Source organism: Triturus cristatus, chromosome 3_1 (assembly GCF_964204655.1).
Source record: "Triturus cristatus chromosome 3_1, aTriCri1.1, whole genome shotgun sequence".
NCBI classification, from domain to species: domain Eukaryota; kingdom Metazoa; phylum Chordata; class Amphibia; order Caudata; family Salamandridae; genus Triturus; species Triturus cristatus.
The window spans coordinates 485,458,448-485,477,211 of NC_140583.1; positions in this window are offsets into that span (position 1 = coordinate 485,458,448).

Sequence of the window (18,764 nt, forward strand, 5' to 3'; positions counted from 1 at the left end):
TTGCTCTTTCAGTGAGGTTTTATCAGTTATTATAGGTTTAAACCTTAAACCGGATAGCCTAGGTATTATCTACTTTAGCCTCTGCTATACCTCTGTGGATCCACTGGACTCTATACCTTACTTTGGTATAGTATATACAGAGACAGCGTCTTACAGTGTGGCATACACCATGTCGCGCATGCCATAATGTGCAGAAATGGGGTGCAATTCCAGGAGGGCACAACAGGCACCTCCAGGCTCAGAAACAACATGGAGCCCAGGGGACTGTATGATGTTAGAACGCATACATTTACAATGCATGCCTTTACAATGCAGTTTTTACATCGCAACATCCTTTACAACGCATTATTTTACATTGCATGCCATTACAAGGCATTTTTAGAAACTACCTTTACAACGCAATCCATTACATCGCATTATACCATTACAATGCATACCATTACAACGCATACCATTACATCGCATTTAAGGTACGTGTTGGATAGTGTAGGGGTAATAATTACTATTCTAACTCCAGTGAGTGCAACAGTAGGGTAAGTGTTGGATAGTGTAGGGGTAAAAATTACTATTCTAACTCCAGTGAGTGCAACAGTAGGGTAAGTGTTGGATAGTGTAGGGGTAAAAATTACTATTCTAACTCCAGTGAGTGCAACAGTAGGGTAAGTGTTGGATAGTGTAAGGGTACTATGCGTTGTAATGGTATGCATTGTAATAACTTGCAATGTAATGCCTGCGTTGTAGTGACATGCGTTGTAATGACATGCGTTGTAGGGACATGTGATGTAATGGCTGCGTTGCAATGACATGCGATGTAAAGGATGTTGTGATGTAGTGACTGCATTGTAAAGGTTGTTTCCCAGCCCTGGGCCCCCTGACTTCCATGTCTGCCACCATTTTCATGAAAAGGGCGTTGGAAATTAAAGTTGGCATATGCTTGCCGTTTCCGCAGCAGCACTGCCAGCATATTCCTGCCCATTTCCAGACCACTGGTGCAGCGGAATCCTTAATTCCAGCGGAGCCGGTGGTCTCGTGGCAGTCGGGCAGCCACATTCATAATACAGCAGGCCACCATGAGTACGACGGTCCTGTGGACGGCCATACTCTTAATAAGGCCCTAAATCTCCCTGTGCCTAAAATAAAATGTGTCTTTGTATAATGTAACCAGTTCTCATGTAAAGCACAGCAATACCTATGGGTCAAGTTTGCGCTTCACAAAACAGCAAAAAAATGGGTTTCATTCCTCATTCTAGGTAGTTTACATCTAGGGTTGCCACCTGGCTGATTTTCTGTTCTGTTTCACAGCTCATCAATGGATGAGTGAGAGTTGCTTTTCCTTCCACGGGGCCTTCCCCTATTCCTGGCAGTTCTACATATGCCTGCGAGGGACAGGAGAGAAGTGCCCCTCCCCTGGGCCTCACAGTGCTGGAGCATCTGTGCAAGGCCCAGGTCAGGGGTAACACTGGCACAAGGCCCCATGTTGGTGAGCTGAGAGTGGGGCCCTGGGGAGCTGCCCTAGCACTGGACCTGGGGCAAAGTGCATCAAATCCTAAGGTTTCGTTGGTAGCTGCTCCACACACACCCTTTTGCATACATGAACTGAGCGGTGGCGAAAAGAGGTTTGGGCGAAGTTTTTGACCTTGAAAGTTGATCCGTCACTGTTGTTTGTGCCGCATTGCATCACTACATCAATCGAGAACCAGCGCCAATCTTTGGAACACCTGGGCCAGTATGTTGAAGAGAGGCAGTGTGGTGCAAGGTGCTGCAATTGATGGGTATATTGATGCGAAGAACTCGAGGCAGGTGTTGTGGTGCCGCTGCGCGCGATGCGTGAGTTGTGCTGCGGCTGCTAATAAAGTACCACACATGTTTTAGTATCAATGGCGCGATCCCGACTGACTCTCCCGGGGCCCCGCCTCTTTATTATCTAGATACACCTGGCGTCATGCGCCAGCACTCATACGCAAGATCCAGCTGCAGGTAGACTAGGACGCAACCCCATCGGAGAACATTGCATTCCTTCCAACCTTTATAAAACATTAACAAAACATCAACTTGTCGATCTGTTACCAGTCCTGGTCGGGTCATCTGCTCTCCGCTCATACCCAGCCACCGATCACCTCCTGCTGCAAGTCTTTGATTAGTCACACCATGAATCCGCTAGACGGGAGGAGGGAGCCGGATTGTTTCTCAGGCCATATCTGGGATGCTCTCCCCGTGATGATAGGGATGGAGTTGTTTCCTGCAAGGCTCTGACCTCCGGAGCGCCCGCTGGGGTGTTGGACAGAATTCTGTCTGGATTGTCGAGCAATGATGATGCCTCTCTATCAGATCTGTCCAGATCATTCATAGGAATAGTTCCTTGGCCATCTTCTACTTCCTCCTCCGTTCTCTGCTGACTTGGACCCGCCTCCCTACTGCTTCGTGACGGAACGTTGGGAATTCCTGCATTGACTTTCTTGAAGAAGGATACATTCTGTGTGAGTTCTTCTGTTCCCCTCCGAGCTGTGATCATCGTACCGGTCCGGCGAGTTACTGTCCACGGATGCTGTTCGAACGGGAGACTGAACTTGCTCCCTGGATGCCTGTCTTTGACGTAGACCAGGTCTCTTTCTTGGATGGTCGATGTTTTCGCTCTTCGGCTGACACAGGCATGGTCGTTGGCACTGATCCTTTTGGTTAGGACCCTTGTAGTATCAATCTGGGAAGGGGTCCAGTCTGGGTGATGAGGGATGGTGTCTCACACCACTCAACCTATGCATGCTGGTCCAGGTGTCCTCTCTGTCGTAAGATGAGGCGTCAATCTGTATTCCCTCAGGAAGCTGTAGATGGCTCTTTTCAGAGGGGCTTCCTCGGCATGCGTAATACAAATGATCTTGCTGAGAGTGCGCATGAATCTCTCTACTTCCCCGTTTGTTTGGGGCCGGCGTGGATTAATTTTCTGATGTTGGATGCCCCAGGACTTGAGATGGTCAGAAAAGTCTTGTCCATGAAAGGGTGGGCCGTTGTCAGTCTTCACCACTTCAAAAATCCCGTGAGTTGCAATGATCTTCTCTACCTTGGTGATCACATCTGTGGCTGTTTGGCTTCCGACAACTTCTACCTCGGGGTATTTCGCATAGTCGTCAATGACTACCAGGGTATAGCGCCCATCCGGAAGGTGGCCAAAATCGATGCTGACGCACTCCCACGGTCTTTGTGGGTTGTCTTCCATGATGACGGGGTGAGGGCGATCTGCTTGGCCTGACACCTGGCACCATTGGCATGTTCTGACTGTTTGCTCGACCATTGGGTCCATCCCTGGGAACCAAACTTTTGCTCTCAGTTGGCCTTTCGTCTTCACTACGCCTTGGTGTCCACGATGTGCGAGATCCACCGCCTCTTGAGCTAGGCTTGACGGAATCACTAGTCGCGGCCCTCTAAGTAGACATCCGCTACCATCGACAGAGAGTTCGTCCTTGAGTCGCATGATCGACTCAAGCATGGCCTTCGCTTGGGAAGTTCATCGGGCCATTGTGGTTTGAATGGGGCGTCAGTCGTTCGCCTGAACTGCGGTGATGGCTAGTTGCAGACACTTGTCATTCTGGGTGGCTTCCACTATAGCTTCAAGGCTCATCGGAAGCGGTCGGGACCTTTCCTCTATGAAATGGACATATTCCTCAGTGTCCTCGGCGTCCTCTTCCTCTTCTTTGGTTGCAGCCCTTGGATGCCTCAAGAGGTAGTCGGCTGGGTTGGATGAGCCTGGTTTGTACTCTGCCCGGTAGCCATACCCTTGCAGTTGAAGGATTCATTTTTCTTTCCTCACTGGAGGCTTGGATGCGGATCCTTGAAATAGGGGTATGAGGGGCTTGTGGTCAGTGGAGACTGAAAATGGGTGTCCATACACGTATACGTGGAAATGCCGACAGGCCCAGTGGAGGGCGATTGCCTCTCTCTTTATCTGGGAGTAGCGCTGCTCCGTGTCTGTTAGCAAGCGGCTTGTGCAGATAATTGGAGCCCATTCCCCATTGCGTCGTAGCTGCGTGAGCACTGCCCCTAGTCCATAGGGACTGGCATCCACGGCCACATTGGTAAGCCGTGCTGGGTCAAAGTATGTCGGCCGAAAGGGCTGTTTTAGTGTGTTTAAAGGCTTGTTCCTGGTCAGGGCCCCGCTGACACAAGGTGGCGGACTTAGTCAGCTCCCGGAGGGGCTTCGTGATGTTGGTTAAATCCGGGATGAAACGCCCACAGAAGTTTACCATCCCTAGGAACCTCCGTACTTCTGAGATGTTGGAGGGCGCTGGGGCTTCCTGAATGTCTCGCACCTTGTCGGGGTCTGGGGCTACTCCTTGGTCCGAGAACGTGTAGCCAAAGAAACTGATTTTATTCTTCAAGAACTGGCACTTTTCTTTGTGCAGAGTGAGTCCGGACTCTTTAATTCGTTGGAGGACGCTGTGGAGTCTTCGGTGGTGGTCTTCTACTGATGAGGCATATACCAATAGGTCGTCACTAACATTCAAAACCCCTGGGAGACCACTGTGGACTTCTCTGATGGTGTTCTGAAATACCTCAGCGGCACTTGAGAGCCTGAAGTTGAGACGCTTGTATCACCTAAGGCCGACGTGGGTAGAGAATGTAGTGATGTATCAAGAGTCCGGATGTAGGGGCAATTGGTGATATCCTGAACGTAGGTCCATCTTCGAGAACCACACTGCGCCGTTCAGTTCCCCCAGAATGTCATCGATGGTGGGGGTTAAGTGGCGTTCCCTTTTTACAGCTACATTAGGGAGGCGCATGTCGACACAGATGCGGACCTGTCCTGGTTGTTTTGGTTTCCTCGCCAGCACGATCGGGGACACCCACGGAGTAGGCCCGCTGACCTTCTCTATTATCCCTTGCTTCTCGAGTGCTTCCAGCTCGTCTTCGACCTTTTGTCATAGATGGAATGCAATGCGCCTATGCCTTAGCGCTACCGGTTGGACTGATGGGTCAATGTGGAGAGAGACCTCTTTCCCTCTTAGGCATCCAGTTCCCTTCAAGACGTCATCAAATTTCTCCATGATGGCCGCTAGTTCCTCTTCTTGGACTGCGAGAGCAAAAGAGATCAGCTTCAGTTCTTCTGCTGTCTGGCCGCTTACCAGCATTCCGCTCCCTTCTTTGGTCGCATACACTGTGGTGGGGATCTCGAGGTCCTGATGCTTGAGTTCCGTTTTGAAGCATTCTAGGAGTGAGTTGGGTGTCTTCTGTCCATAGGCAAATACCCGGATCTTTGGTTCGCGCAAGGGCGGGCGTGGACTCAATTGGTTGTATACGTTGGCAGCCATCAGTTCGATTGAGGCTCCTGTGTCTATAGTGGCTCGTACGTCTTGGTGGTGAATCTTGAGTCTGCACTTTGGAAGCCGCCGTCTTTTCTTTGGTGGTTGACCCACTGCGAACACATAATGGACGGGGTAATCTCCTGTGTTGTCGTCCATATCTTCGCTGTCTTGCGTTTCAGCTACGGTTTGTGCTGTTTCCTTCCGGGGCTTCGACGACCTGCATGCCGCCACAAAGTGGTTCATCCATCCGCAGGCTATGCACCTTTTTCCTTTTGCCGGGCAGTCTTGCATGCGGTGGGGTGTGCCTCCACAGTAGCCACATTCTTTCTTCCTGTCCTGCGGACGCTTCCCTGGGCTTTGGCGTGACTTGGCTTTCACTACATTGACCTGCTCCTCCCCGTTTGCTTGCTCCGTCTTGATAGGGCAGTGGAGGGCAGCCTCCATGTGTGATGCTCTGGCCGTCAATAATTCTTTAGACCGTCCAAGGGTGAGGATGTCAACCAAGGATTTGCCGGATTCCTGGAGAATGTTCTCTCTGAGCTTGGACGAGTAGCAGCCTTGTATTATCTGGTCCCTGATCTCCTCTGGTTCATCCTGGAAACTGCAGGTACTGGCGAGCTCCTTCAAACACCCATGGAAAGTGTCTAATGACTCTTCTGCTTCCTGTTTGGCCTGGCGAAATATGAACCTCTCATAGTCCTTGTTCGCCATCGGCTCAAAGTGCGCATTGAGAGCGTTGAGCAATGTCACGTACGTTTTGGCGGTAGCCTCTACCAGCGTTTTGTAGATGCGGTGGATATCCTTGCCCCCTAGGTGGAGGAGTAGTGCTCTGCGCCTTTCACGGGCTATACCCGCCCCTTCAAAGTAGAATTGGAGACGTTCTGACCAGTTTCTCCATTTCGGGGCAAGGGAAGAGGGGGCACCATCCACTATAAATGGCTCAATGGCCGGAATCGCCGCCATTTGGATGTGGACGTATGCGTGCTTCGCGGCACGTGCGCTGTCTCACCGTTAGGCCTGAGGGCAGTTGCCTGGTCGAGAACGTGCTTGGACCCTGTGCCCTGCGTGCTTCAGGTCACCCTAGTTGTTCACACCTACAAGAGTGCTCTGGACAGACCGCGTGGTGAGGGGCTGCAGACCAGGCCTTCAAGGGTTAATGACTGCTGAGAGTACAGGTACCGGCTGGGCTACAAGGCCCTCACACATGGCAGTTGTCAGGTTCACACCAGGATCTCAGGGCTCTCTCTGGTGGCAGCAAGCTGATTGCTCACTTGTATGCACTGTGGGGTGGAGCAAATTGGCAGCGAGGGCTTTTCACCTCGTCGCCAGTGTTGTGATGCCGCTGCGCGCGATGTGTGAGTCGCGCTGAGGCCGCTAATAAAGTACGCCACACATGTTTTAGTATCGATGGCACGGTCCCGACTGACTCTCCCAGGGCCCCGCCTCTTTATTATCTAGATACGCCAGGCGTCATGCGCCAGCGCTCATACGCAAGATCCGGCTGCGGGTAGACTAGGATGCTACCCCCACTGGAGAACATTACAGCAGGGTCTCTGAGAGCCATCCTTCGGCAGCACCGTCAGGCTGTAGCAGCTCACCAACGGATGCCATGCAGAGCTTTCCTCTGCAGTGGGAGCTGTGATCCACCCTTGCAAAAAGGCTACAGAAGCCAGCCTTTTCTACTGTGTAAGCTTGGCAGTTAAAAACAGAAAATTGCTAGTCAGGACGTCTGCAGGATTTACGCGGTTAGTCCCTGTGCTTTTCTTTCATATGCTGACCTGTTTATAAACTGTAAGTGCATGAACAAGATTTTTTAAATCCATAGTACAGGCATCTTATGCTATCTAAGTACCTGAAAAAGTCGTGAAAATAGGCGACCTATATTAGTCCCTTAAGGTGCCTTCCGGGACGTGTCTCATCCGATGAGTACTGCTGTTAGGATAACAAACTGGCACCACGTCATTAGGGTCCATGATTTTATAGCTAGGACTTTCTATTACAACTCATTGCTAACAGGTGTGTGAGTTCAATCAGATCAAAGCAAGCAGCGCCTTACAACAAGTTCCAGAACATATTATGATGTAAAATTAAATCCCAGGCATGGAAATTTACAGGCACATTTAGACCATGGTGGGCAGTATGTGAGTCATTCCTGCATCACCAAAGTGGGACACCATCCACCATATTTAAAATCGCCCCCCCCCCCCACTTAGTGGGATCCCTGTGCTTTAAAGATAGCCACAGCAGTCCCAGATCACAGTTTTACACTGTCAGAGCCAGTGGAGGATCTGCTAGTGCAAACCTGGCATTCCCCTGACTATAGAGCTGGAGAACCATGATTTAGGCTGGGCGGAATCGCTGCTGGTTTGTCAAACTCTTAATAAGACCTATAGTATCTTAAATACTTGTCACTAGATGGAAATTGTGCCCCTGAAAGCCGCTCTGAATCTTTGTTCTCTACTTTCTGACTTTTTTGGGAACAAAGTTCTGGGCATCGCCGAGACTTTAAAGGCAGCAGGAACCAGCCATATTCTTGACTCTTTTGGGTTAGAAGTACAAAATGTACCTATGGCTACTAATAGTAGTGAGCTCAATTGGTCTGGATGTCACCTTGAATGTTCCTACCTTACACTTGTAGGAAACTGAGGTTTTATTGCAGTACCCCTCCCCCCCACCTTTTTGCCTGGTATTTGATGCAACTTTAACTGAAGTGTAGTAGTTGCCTGCTAATCAGGTCCCCAGTACCAGTGTTCTTTCCCTAAATCTGTACAATTGTTTACCCCGATTGGAAATACATTTAGCCTTCTCTGTAAGTCCCTAGTAAATGGTACCTCAGGTACCTAGGGCCTGAAGTACTAAAGAGGCTCCCTAAGGGCTGCAGCATGAGTTGTGCCACCCCTCACCAAACACATTCAAGGCTGCCAAACGAAAGTGGTCATATTGGGGGCGCAGTGGCCCCAAGGGTCAATAGCACATTGGCTACTACCCTCCCCTCCCCTTGTGTATTTAGGGGAGTCCCTGGCACCAGAAGAGGAGATCCTGATGACCTGATGAAAGAAGACTGACGAGAAGAGTCACACAGCAAGAACAGAAGATCCAGCAACTGACTTGGCGCCAACGCTAAAGGCTTGCCTGATGACTTCACCTATTGCACCAAAAGTGGACTTGTCCTGCAGCTGCTGAGCCCCCAGAACCTGGGATACCTGCTAGCCTTCGCCCAGGAACCAAGACCTCCAGAGGGACAGCTGAACTGTCCCCTGCATCCTGCATCCTGCATACATAAAAAAAGGACCAGGGAAACTCCAGCTCTGCCAAAACCCGTTGTTGCCAAGCACCACTGCACCCAAGCTCGTCCAGCACATGTTGAAGTGGGCCAACGGTGTTAGCATGGTCCCAAAGCCCTCAAGGTACCGAGTCCCATGCCGAGTGACTCCTCGTGAACTCCCCGACGTCACTTGCAGCCACTTTTGGCAGGCCTCCTCATCTGCAATTGTTGATGGTTGGAGAAACCCGACACCCCAAAGACCCTCTGCTCCCTGGACATCCCGTCATATTGGGGGCGCAGTGGCCCCAAGGGTCAATAGCACATTGGCTACTACCCTCCCCTCCCCTTGGGTATTTAGGGGAGCCCCTGGCACCAGAAGAGGAGATCCTGATGACCTGATGAAAGAAGACTGACGAGAAGAGTCACACAGCAAGAACAGAAGATCCAGCAACTGACTTGGCGCCAACGTTAAAGGCCTGCCTGCTGACTTCACCTATTGCACCAAAAGTGGACTTGTCCTGCAGCTGCTGAGCCCCCAGAAACTGGGAGACCTGCTAGCCTTCGCCCAGGAACCAAGACCTCCAGAGGAACAGCTGAACTGTCCCCTCCATCCTGCATACAGACAAAAAGGACAAGGAAAACTCCAGCTCTGCCAAAACCCGTTGTTGCCAAGCACCACTGCACCCAGGCCCGTCCAGCACATGTTGAAGTGGGCCAACGGTGTTAGCATGGTCCCAAAGCCCTCAAGGTACCGAGTCCACTGTGGAGTGACTCCTCGTGAACTCCCCGACGTCACTTGCAGCCACTTTTGGCAGGCCCCCTCAACTGCAATTGTTGCTGGATGGAGAAACCGGACACCCCAAAGACCCTCTGCACCCGGACATCCCGTCCCGAGGAGAAGAGGACCAAAGGTGCCCCCATCTCCCACCATCACAAGAACCAAAGCTACTCATTAGTTTCACCCGACTGGCCTCTCAGTGCCCTCCTTCAACCTCTTTGTGACGGGACGGATTCCCATTGCTTTGCATTGGACACTCGACGCTGATAGCATCACTGCACCCGGCTGCCATAGTGCCGGTGGAGGTGACCTATTTGTGCTGCCTTGTATCTTGCCCTGTACTCACCTCTGACGCCTAGCACTGGTTCTGTAAGTCGCTGACAAGAACTGTTACTCCACATATGATTTCTCTCCTACAGGTTAACATTGCAGAAGTCCAAAAGTGCACTATTGACCTTTTTAACTGAAAGTATTTATCTTTAAAAATGTACTTAGATGAACAGTTTTCTCCTGATGCCTAAACATATATAAAGATTCTTGCTATTTTTGTAAATTGGTGAGGATCTCCTTCTTGAGTCATGTGTCTCATTTTTTGACCATCGTGTGTATTTTCAGTGAACCTGGGCGGAGCTCACAGAGTTGTGCTACACGTAACTCCGTGAAGGGACAAAAAAACCTGACCCCTGCGCGGAGTGCCACGGGCAGACGGAGCTGCTCCACCCGCCCATTTGTGCGATGGTTAAATTATACCAATTCAGATTTACCATGGTATAAAAAATTCAACACAAAGTCACACACTGTATTTTGAAGTAAACACTAGATGCCACTTTGCAATTCCATGCCAGCCGGATATATTTAATTTAATTCCGAGATAAAAGAAAAGTAAAAAAAACGCTTTGTTTTCGTCAGAACAGAGTAAAGAAGAATACCGAACAATAATGGTTTCTGGTCCCGCTGTGCCAACCTCCTATAGGTAAGGGACCCCTTACCTATTTATTGAGAGACAGTGAACCTGTGTCGGGCCAACAGCTATGACGCTCTGCAATAACGGCAACAAAAAATCCTGCCGTTCCTCCAGTCTGTCTTGCGAGTGTTGGTGGACGTTTTCAGAATTTAGCTTGTCGCAAGAATGAAAGGGGGTGGGTCTGAGCCGATATAGGCAACAGTCTAGACAAACCCTATTTCTGGCAAAACACACAAGATGGTACCCGCACATTGTGTGAACTCTTCATGCCACGTCACTACCTTGTGTCGCTTTGGCCGGTTCCAGGCACACTTTAAAAACTGGCTCCCTTGCAGAGAGCAGCTACCACGAGAGTCCATGGTAGCAGATAGAGAAATTTCTCCAGGAAGGGGTTAAGTGCCTTTACTATGTTCTATTTGGAGGTGCACTTTATGCCTCAAAATAATAATAACAATAATGATAATAATAATCCACATTTGTAAAGCGCGAACAATCACCCGTAAGGGTCTCTAGGCGCTGTGGGCCGTCGTGAAGATTATGCAAGCTATTGCCCAGAGTCACATGGTGCTGGGCTAATCTGCCGCCGGTGATCGAACCGTGATCCCCAGATTCCAGTCAGTCGCCCTGGCCGCGTCGCCACACATCTTCAATTAGGGGTGAGCAGCGAACTTTTTAGTGCTTCACTTCTTGATAAGTGAAACATTTCTCCCGTAGATGGTGCATGTTTGATTTCATCAAATCATGGCGCAGCAACAAATTATTTCAGCCATTCTGATTGGTTGACATGACAAAATGATGAAATTGGTGGCTAACGAAAAATGGCTTTAGAGCAACACTGCATAGAATGCCATAAACATTTTGCAATCCCACAAAGCAGAAGAGGCTTTCCCACGTTTCTTGCTGCGTGCAGTGAACAGCGATTGCCAACCCATGCCCCTCTGCAGAAAGAATCTTAATAGTGTCAGCTGTTTCAGTCAAAACTCTATCATTACTGGTGATTTAGGGAGTCCAACAATGAAACAAACACTTTCTAAGTTGAGCAGAATATATGACTGGAAAAGCATTAAAGCACACTGCACAAGGGGGGGAGTCACTGAATCAAATAAATAGTATATCTGCAAACATCTGCTCTTACCATTGTTAACCAATGTCTGTGCCATACATTGCCCACCACACACATCACGCTACACTGATCTTCTCTGCCAGGCTCTACAACTGCCCATCACTTCCCACTTCTCACACTGCCCACGAGTGTCTGCTTCTCACTGTCACCACTGACTAGATCTTGCAGTCCACCGATACTGCTTTTGACACACACCAGTGTCCCAAAGTATGTTTCTTACTGTCCACAGTGTCTTCCTTTTTAATCGCCCACCCGTGCTTTATTCTAACCTGCCCTCCAAAGTCAGCTTCTAACTTTGCCCACAAGTGCCTTCTTCCACTCAGCCCAGAATTGTGCTTCAAACCTGCTTTCGATTGTGGAAGAGGACTCGGACTCCTCATTAGTTGTGTTTCGCTTTGGGAGTAGAGGCTGGCAGTATGCACCCTTTGCTTGCAGGCTTTTGGACAGCGGGTATCTAGATGTGTGTGTTGTTTCTTGTATTGCACATGGGCATCTCAACATGGGCCATAAAATAATTACTTAACGCAAGGCCTTAGAGTAGGTGTGTTAATATGGGATGTGAGCAGCACAGTAAACCAATAGAAGTAGAAGTACGTGGCAGAAGTGGAGGTCGTCCAACTTCTCGTATGGACCCATTAAGTGACTTCCTCTCTGCTGAGTGACTGCCAACAACAGTAAAGCCATTTAAGTTAGGCAGGATGTTTTGTGTGTGTGGCAATAACCCCTTCGCTCCTGTGACCTCACAATTTCCCTCAGGTCTAGGCTACATTATTTTCCCCCCAAGTACCTGCTCCTGGCGTCAGATGAGCTCAAAGGTGGCTCAAGAAGATTAGGGGTGAGGGCTCTGGCATGCACTGGTAAACTCTGCTTCGCCGGCAATCAGCTAAGTTTGTTTCCAAACTTCGCAATTCAAGCGGCGTGCGGAGTAGCAAAACTCAGCAAACTCCGCCGGCGGAGCAGAGTTTACCGCCCAGGCTTAATTTTCAGATGTCTTGCACTCCTCTGTGTTAAGCCTAAGGGCCTCAATATGGGTCTGGCAGCCCACGGACCACAAGACTTACGGGGCGAGGTGGTGGTGGTCTTACAACCGCGGTCAGGCCTCCCTCGGTCAGCCCTCCCTGAGACCACGACAGTGCCGTCAGGCCTCCCTGGGATCGCCACAGTGGTGTAGTGGTCTTGAGGCTGCAGTATGCTTGGTAGGGCCACCGTGCCCCTGGCAAGCATGTAACAAGCTTCCTCACTGCCACACTTTTCATGGTGATGCTTCTTCACCTTTACATCCTACTTCTACATTCTTTTCCCACTCTTTTGCTCTCCTTTTTGCCCTTCTCCTCCTGTGGCGTTTTTTACTACTTCCTCTCTCAAACAGCGCCTGCTTCCGGCCACTTGCTAAACTCCACCCACCACCCCATAAGCTTCTCCTGATCATATTTATTGGCTGATGTAGCGTGGTCATGCAGAAGAGGTATGCAGCTGGCATGCCAAAGGCGCTCAAAAGAGAAGTCTGTGGCACTTATCCAGATCCCTGCTCACCGCAAGCGCCATGACCCTTAGTCCTCCTCCAGCCCACTGCCCGCAACACTACTCCACTGTAACTCTCATCGCCCTGAACCCTGGGCTCATTTTCCAACACTGCTGCTGATCCTCACCAGCCGACACCGAAGATGCGTTTTCCTGCTCCACTTGACACTTCTCCTAAGTGGACCCAAATATCACACACAACTTGTAATTCTATGAGCGTTGTTTACTTGATTACATGTTCTTGTGGACTAAGATATGTGGGGATGGCCGGAAGAAAGGTGAAACAATGCATATGTGAGCATTGGAGTAACATCAGATGCAAGAAAAGTACCACAAAACTGACTGAACATTTCCTACAAACCAACCATACAACAAATGACTTGCGGTGGACTGTCATTGAACAGATTAAAACCAACACCTACACACCAGTACCAGGCTCCATGCCCATATATCTGGTTTACCACGGATGTGTATATTGCTATTGACATAGTGTGTATGTCTAGGTTATGTACTCTCGCCCCTTTTTATTGCAATTGAATTGTAAACAAATTCGATGTTTTTATTCTTAATTTGTAACAGAATGCTTATGGATTATGCCAATTGCCTTTTTACATTGTGTATTTAATGAAATATTTGTATTAATAAATCGATTTATTTTCTTAGAACTATAGGTGTTGAGATTATCTGTGGGTAATATATGGCCAAAACTTCTTGTGCATGTACCGTGTGGAATGGTATGAGAAGATTGTGGGGTGAATTAGATAGAGAAAGAATAATTATAGTTTAGATAATATAATATTCCCCAAAGGATACCGTTCTTTATTACTGAAACTGAGTAAACAGGCACTCGACGCCATACCTTGAAGTACATGAATGGGTGCTTGTACTTTTGTTTTCTTATGTTTCATCGTTGCTACAAATTTTCCTTGACTTTTTAATGGCATCGATGTATGCACTTTAGATTTTGATGTTGTAAGTCATGGCAATGGAGATAATTTGTGTTAGTTCTCCTATTATAATATAGGAGAATAAATATATTTATCAATGCACCACTGTCGATAATATAAGGTATTGAGCGACCGTTTACTTTTAGTGTAATCTTCAGACAATGTTGGATGACTTTGACTCCTTTTCAGGGCGACTTTTCTTTGACTTGTATTTTTCTTCAAATGCAGCCAGTCCAAATTACACACATTTTTTTCTGAGGTAAACAGCAACATGGCACAACCATCTTCTTAACTTTCACTTGATATTGTTACTGAAGAACCTTTTGGTGATGATTTAGATGATGGTCGGCTTCGGTGTCGATTTGCCTCAATTGGTGTTGTCGCTTGGCCTTGTGGGCATGTGTCGAACATCGCTTCTGGAATGTTTGGGCGGCCATTTTGGCTTCAATCCGTGACAAACGTACTTTTTCCATTGCCTTGCAAACTGTTACAAAATGGTTCTCATTTCCCACGGCCTTTTCAAATCTGTCCAATGGTGGCACATTTATCTTTGTGTGAAAATGCAATCCCACATCTGAAGCACAACTTCTTTTTCCATGGAGACATCACTCTGTGTCCTTCAGCCTTGTACTTTTGCTTAATTTTTATGTTCATGACAGCCTCACTCTTGGCAAATCCTGCCTCCATGTCAGCAGCTTGTCGATCAGCACACTCTTTAGCTCTGGCATCCATGAGAAATCGCTCCAGACTAAAGCTTTTTCTCAGCATTCATCGTCTGAATGAATCTGATAGGCATCCATTAATAACTCTGAGACGTATAGCTTCCTTATCACTAAATTCATTGAATTGAATGAGAATACTCTGTCTCCCAACAAATTTGTCGATGGTTTCACCATCTTTCTGTCATTCCTAATTGAAAATGTACCTTTCGTCATCTACATTCAGAATTGGATTGTACTTGAGGTTCAAGGCTTCTTTGATTTGATGGTATGTGACTTTTCTGCAGACCGTTGGAGTTGTTCTGAGCAACCACCTGGCAGCTTTGGTGGTGTGCCGCTTAGTGTATGGATGGCTCCGTAAGCACAACCCCAGGCACTTCTCTTGGGCCACTTCACCCAATGCTGTGGTATGAGGGCTCTCTTTAATAGGTACTGGTAAGCAGATGAGCGTTTATTGTATCTGATTCACTTTGCTTTTAGGCATACATTTGTACTGTCTGACACCTGGTTCATATCTGCCTCACAGCAATTCTGATTGCAGTGTCATCTTGCAATTTGCTGTCGCTATTTGTTGATCTTTCAAAACGTGGTATCATCCGCCTTTAGTATTATCACTCTGTATGACGTATAGCGTTAGATTGCATAGTAGCGTGGTACCTCTCTTTACGGCCTTACCAGCACGTTCTAGTGGTGCAGTTCGGATCTCTAAATCTCCCCCTGCTTCCACGGACGGAATGATTTCTCAGTCACACGCACATACACACATCACACGCTGGTGGGGCCCATAACACCAACATTCATTCTCTCAAACTATCCGTGCCTACAGAGGGATATCCAATCCCAAACTACAGTTGTTCGCTTTGATAGAGGAAACCACTTCTATTGAATTTATCCTAACAATTCCTCCATCAGGAGGTCAATGGGATCATTTAGTTGTTATTTAGTTTAATGACGCTTTAACTCTCAAATTAATCAATAAACATTTCAAAAAATAATCACCCGACACATTAATTCAAATAATGATTTTCTTTATCTAATTTAAATGCAGGTTAAATCCTAATAATGCAATATTATCTTTTGTCATATTTACCTATTCTGGCTAATTGTCGTTTTCTAAGTCAGAACTGGTCCTCAGAAAATTCATCAGAGTTCTAAAGTCTCCGTCCTCTTTTGTCAGCATAAGGATCTCTGATCATCGATTCTCCGTCAATAGCTTCGGCACAAAGTGGTCTCTAGCGAAGAGCAGCAGCTCTTCTCTCTCTAGTCTACTAATATTTATACTAAAATTTACATATAACAGTTACATTTTCTCAATTCCCAGGCCAATGATTGGCTGAATTCAAATATATCTCAATACATTAGGAAACATTTTCAAATTTTCTCATGTGGATGAAATCTCAAAGTAGACGTATGGGAAAGACTAATCCCAGGAACAAATTGTATCAGTTCGTTGGTAACCGGATGAGTTTGATAGTTCATTTGCCATTAGCAACATTTGCTCCATGTTCAGGGACATTGGCACCTCGCCCAGGGTAGTCTTCATGGGCATGGTCTGACAGGTCACACAAGGGACACGAACGAAGTCAGTGCAGGCACCTTTCTCCATTGTTCAAATGATGAAGTCATGTACTTTAGTTAGGTTTCAGTCCGCGGCCATCTTTTGGTAGGCCAGAATAGTCAACTTTAAGCAAAGAAACACAAAATCGTAAATAATACATAGAAATGATTAAAACAGTGTTATTCCCTTACTAATACCCTTATGTGTATGCATTTATCTAGCCATATGCAACATTCAAAGCCGTTAATGCTGGTTTATTTAAGCGTAAATCACATTAACACTGCTCAAGCAACATTTATCGTTTTAATATGCATACAAACTTAGTTCACTTATTATTTTAGCCATGCAAATGCATTCCCACGTGTATTCTCTTGGTTAATAAGGTTGATTTAGTACCTTCACATCAATCTATTAATTATTAGAATTATTTGTTAATCATTTTAATATAAACCTATATAAATGGATTGGGTATATAAAAAGAAAACATTTTACCCGCTCCATCAATCCCCCCTTTGGTGATTTTATCACCACAAACAAAACCCACAAAAAATCAATTTATTTCCCCTTTTACGGAAATTCGAAATGTTTTCTTGCTCAATTAAAATTCTGTTTCCTTTTCATCTTCTCTTTTGGTTTTGTCATACATACTCTCCTTCCATTCTTTCAATTCTATTTCATTAAGATCTCTTTCTGGTTTCTTTTCCTTCTTTTTGTAAATTTCTCGTTTAACCTTCTTTTTTTTTTTTTTTTTGAAAGAAACCTTTATTTGACTTCACGGAGATACAGACATGGGCGTACAACCCTTTGGGCCGGCCGCTAAGTAGCATGAGACGTATCATTCACCGTTATACAGATTGGTCAATCCGGGGAGCCCGTCAGTCCATCATAGCACCCAGTGAAGGCAGAAGCAATAGTTGAGTGACAATATTAACTACGGTTTCAGTTTTCAATTTAAAACTAAGAAACATTACACACAAACAAGGCAATAGACATTGTAAATGACAGGACGCGCTCCCCGGGGTAGGGAATCAATGATCAGCGGTTTAACCTTCTTTTTATTTCTTCTATGTCTACAACACATACATCCTAATCTAAGTATTAATAATACGAAAATCACACACGTTAATGGAAATAATATTTTCCCTAATATAGTACTACCTAATTTACCTAAGAAAGCTTTAATAGCAGCCATCTTATTACTAATTCTAGTCCAGATACTTTCAACCCCCAGTGGTTTTATTTCATCATGCAATTCTGTAATATTCTTAATATATACTCTTAGATCTTTTCTTTCATCAGGAATGTAAGTGCAACAATGTTGAACTTTCAGCATTCCACAGACTCCACCCTCTTTTGCCAATAAAATATCAAGGGCAAGTCGATTTTGCATAATCATAGCACGCATGGCAACCATTTCAGTGTTTACCAAAAGAAATCCTCCAGCGGTGCTTGTTGACAAGCGATCCACTATGGTTGACAATTTCCGAATATTATTTGCATTCAAAGATATTCCCACTGCTGGTATCAAGGCTCCAAAAATATCACCTACAATTTCTAACCAGGTTTCTCTTCTGCTACGCATTAGTGGGTTATGTGGTCCACTATTTTCTACTCTATCCATGTGAAATATCTTTGGAAAGACCAGGCCAACATAACATGTGCCATACCAATGGTCGGGCAACCTGTAATAAGCCTTGTTCCCACAAATATAATACAGTCCAGGAAAAACTGGATCTTCTCCGCCTCTGAATCCCCATCCAGATGCAATAAAATATGTATCATGACACTCACTTGTCCCTATATAATAATAATCATATTGGGATCTTTCCCTCATAATGCATAATTTGCCTTTCTGTAGTGAATCCATAGCTATTGTTGGTCTAGCATCACCCTTTGTCTCCTTTTTCCCATCTATTTCCCAAATGTTTTCCCCTTCTTTATGTCCTTCTGCATTCTTGTGTATTTTTAATCTCCTCTCTTCAACCATATCCAAAAATGTTTTCTCTTCTGTCTTCAAACTGCAAGTTAAATTGTTCTTAAAAATATATTCTAAAGTTAGTTCTTTAGTTTCTATAAAAATCTCACCTAATACATTAGCAGCTTTAGCTGGATTCAATTCATTATTCATGGTCAATTGTCCAAGAATATTAACTATATTAGACAAATTATATTCTAATTTCCCTACTTGATAAAATATACTAGTTAAAACGCTACATGTTATTCCATAAGTTGCTGGGAGGTGATGATAAGTCACCCCTTCTGAAACAGAGGCAGGTATCTGCATGCATACATAGCAATCCCTTACGTCCATTGTTTTTACATATTCATACAATAATTTTGAAAAAACATTGCTAGAAAAATCAGTTATAGACCTATCCTTGTGCATATGCTCAGTGCTTGTTCTAAATGGAACTACCTTTTGTGAACTTTTCACTATGTTAGTCATATTCTCTGTATGTACCTCTAGCGTATCTAAAGTTACTTTGAAAGAGATCAAAAGAGCGAGTACGCTCCAAAGAAGCATTAATAGTCATGTACAACAACAACATGTCTTGCACCATCTTCTCATGAAGGTACATCTACTCTTGTTATCAT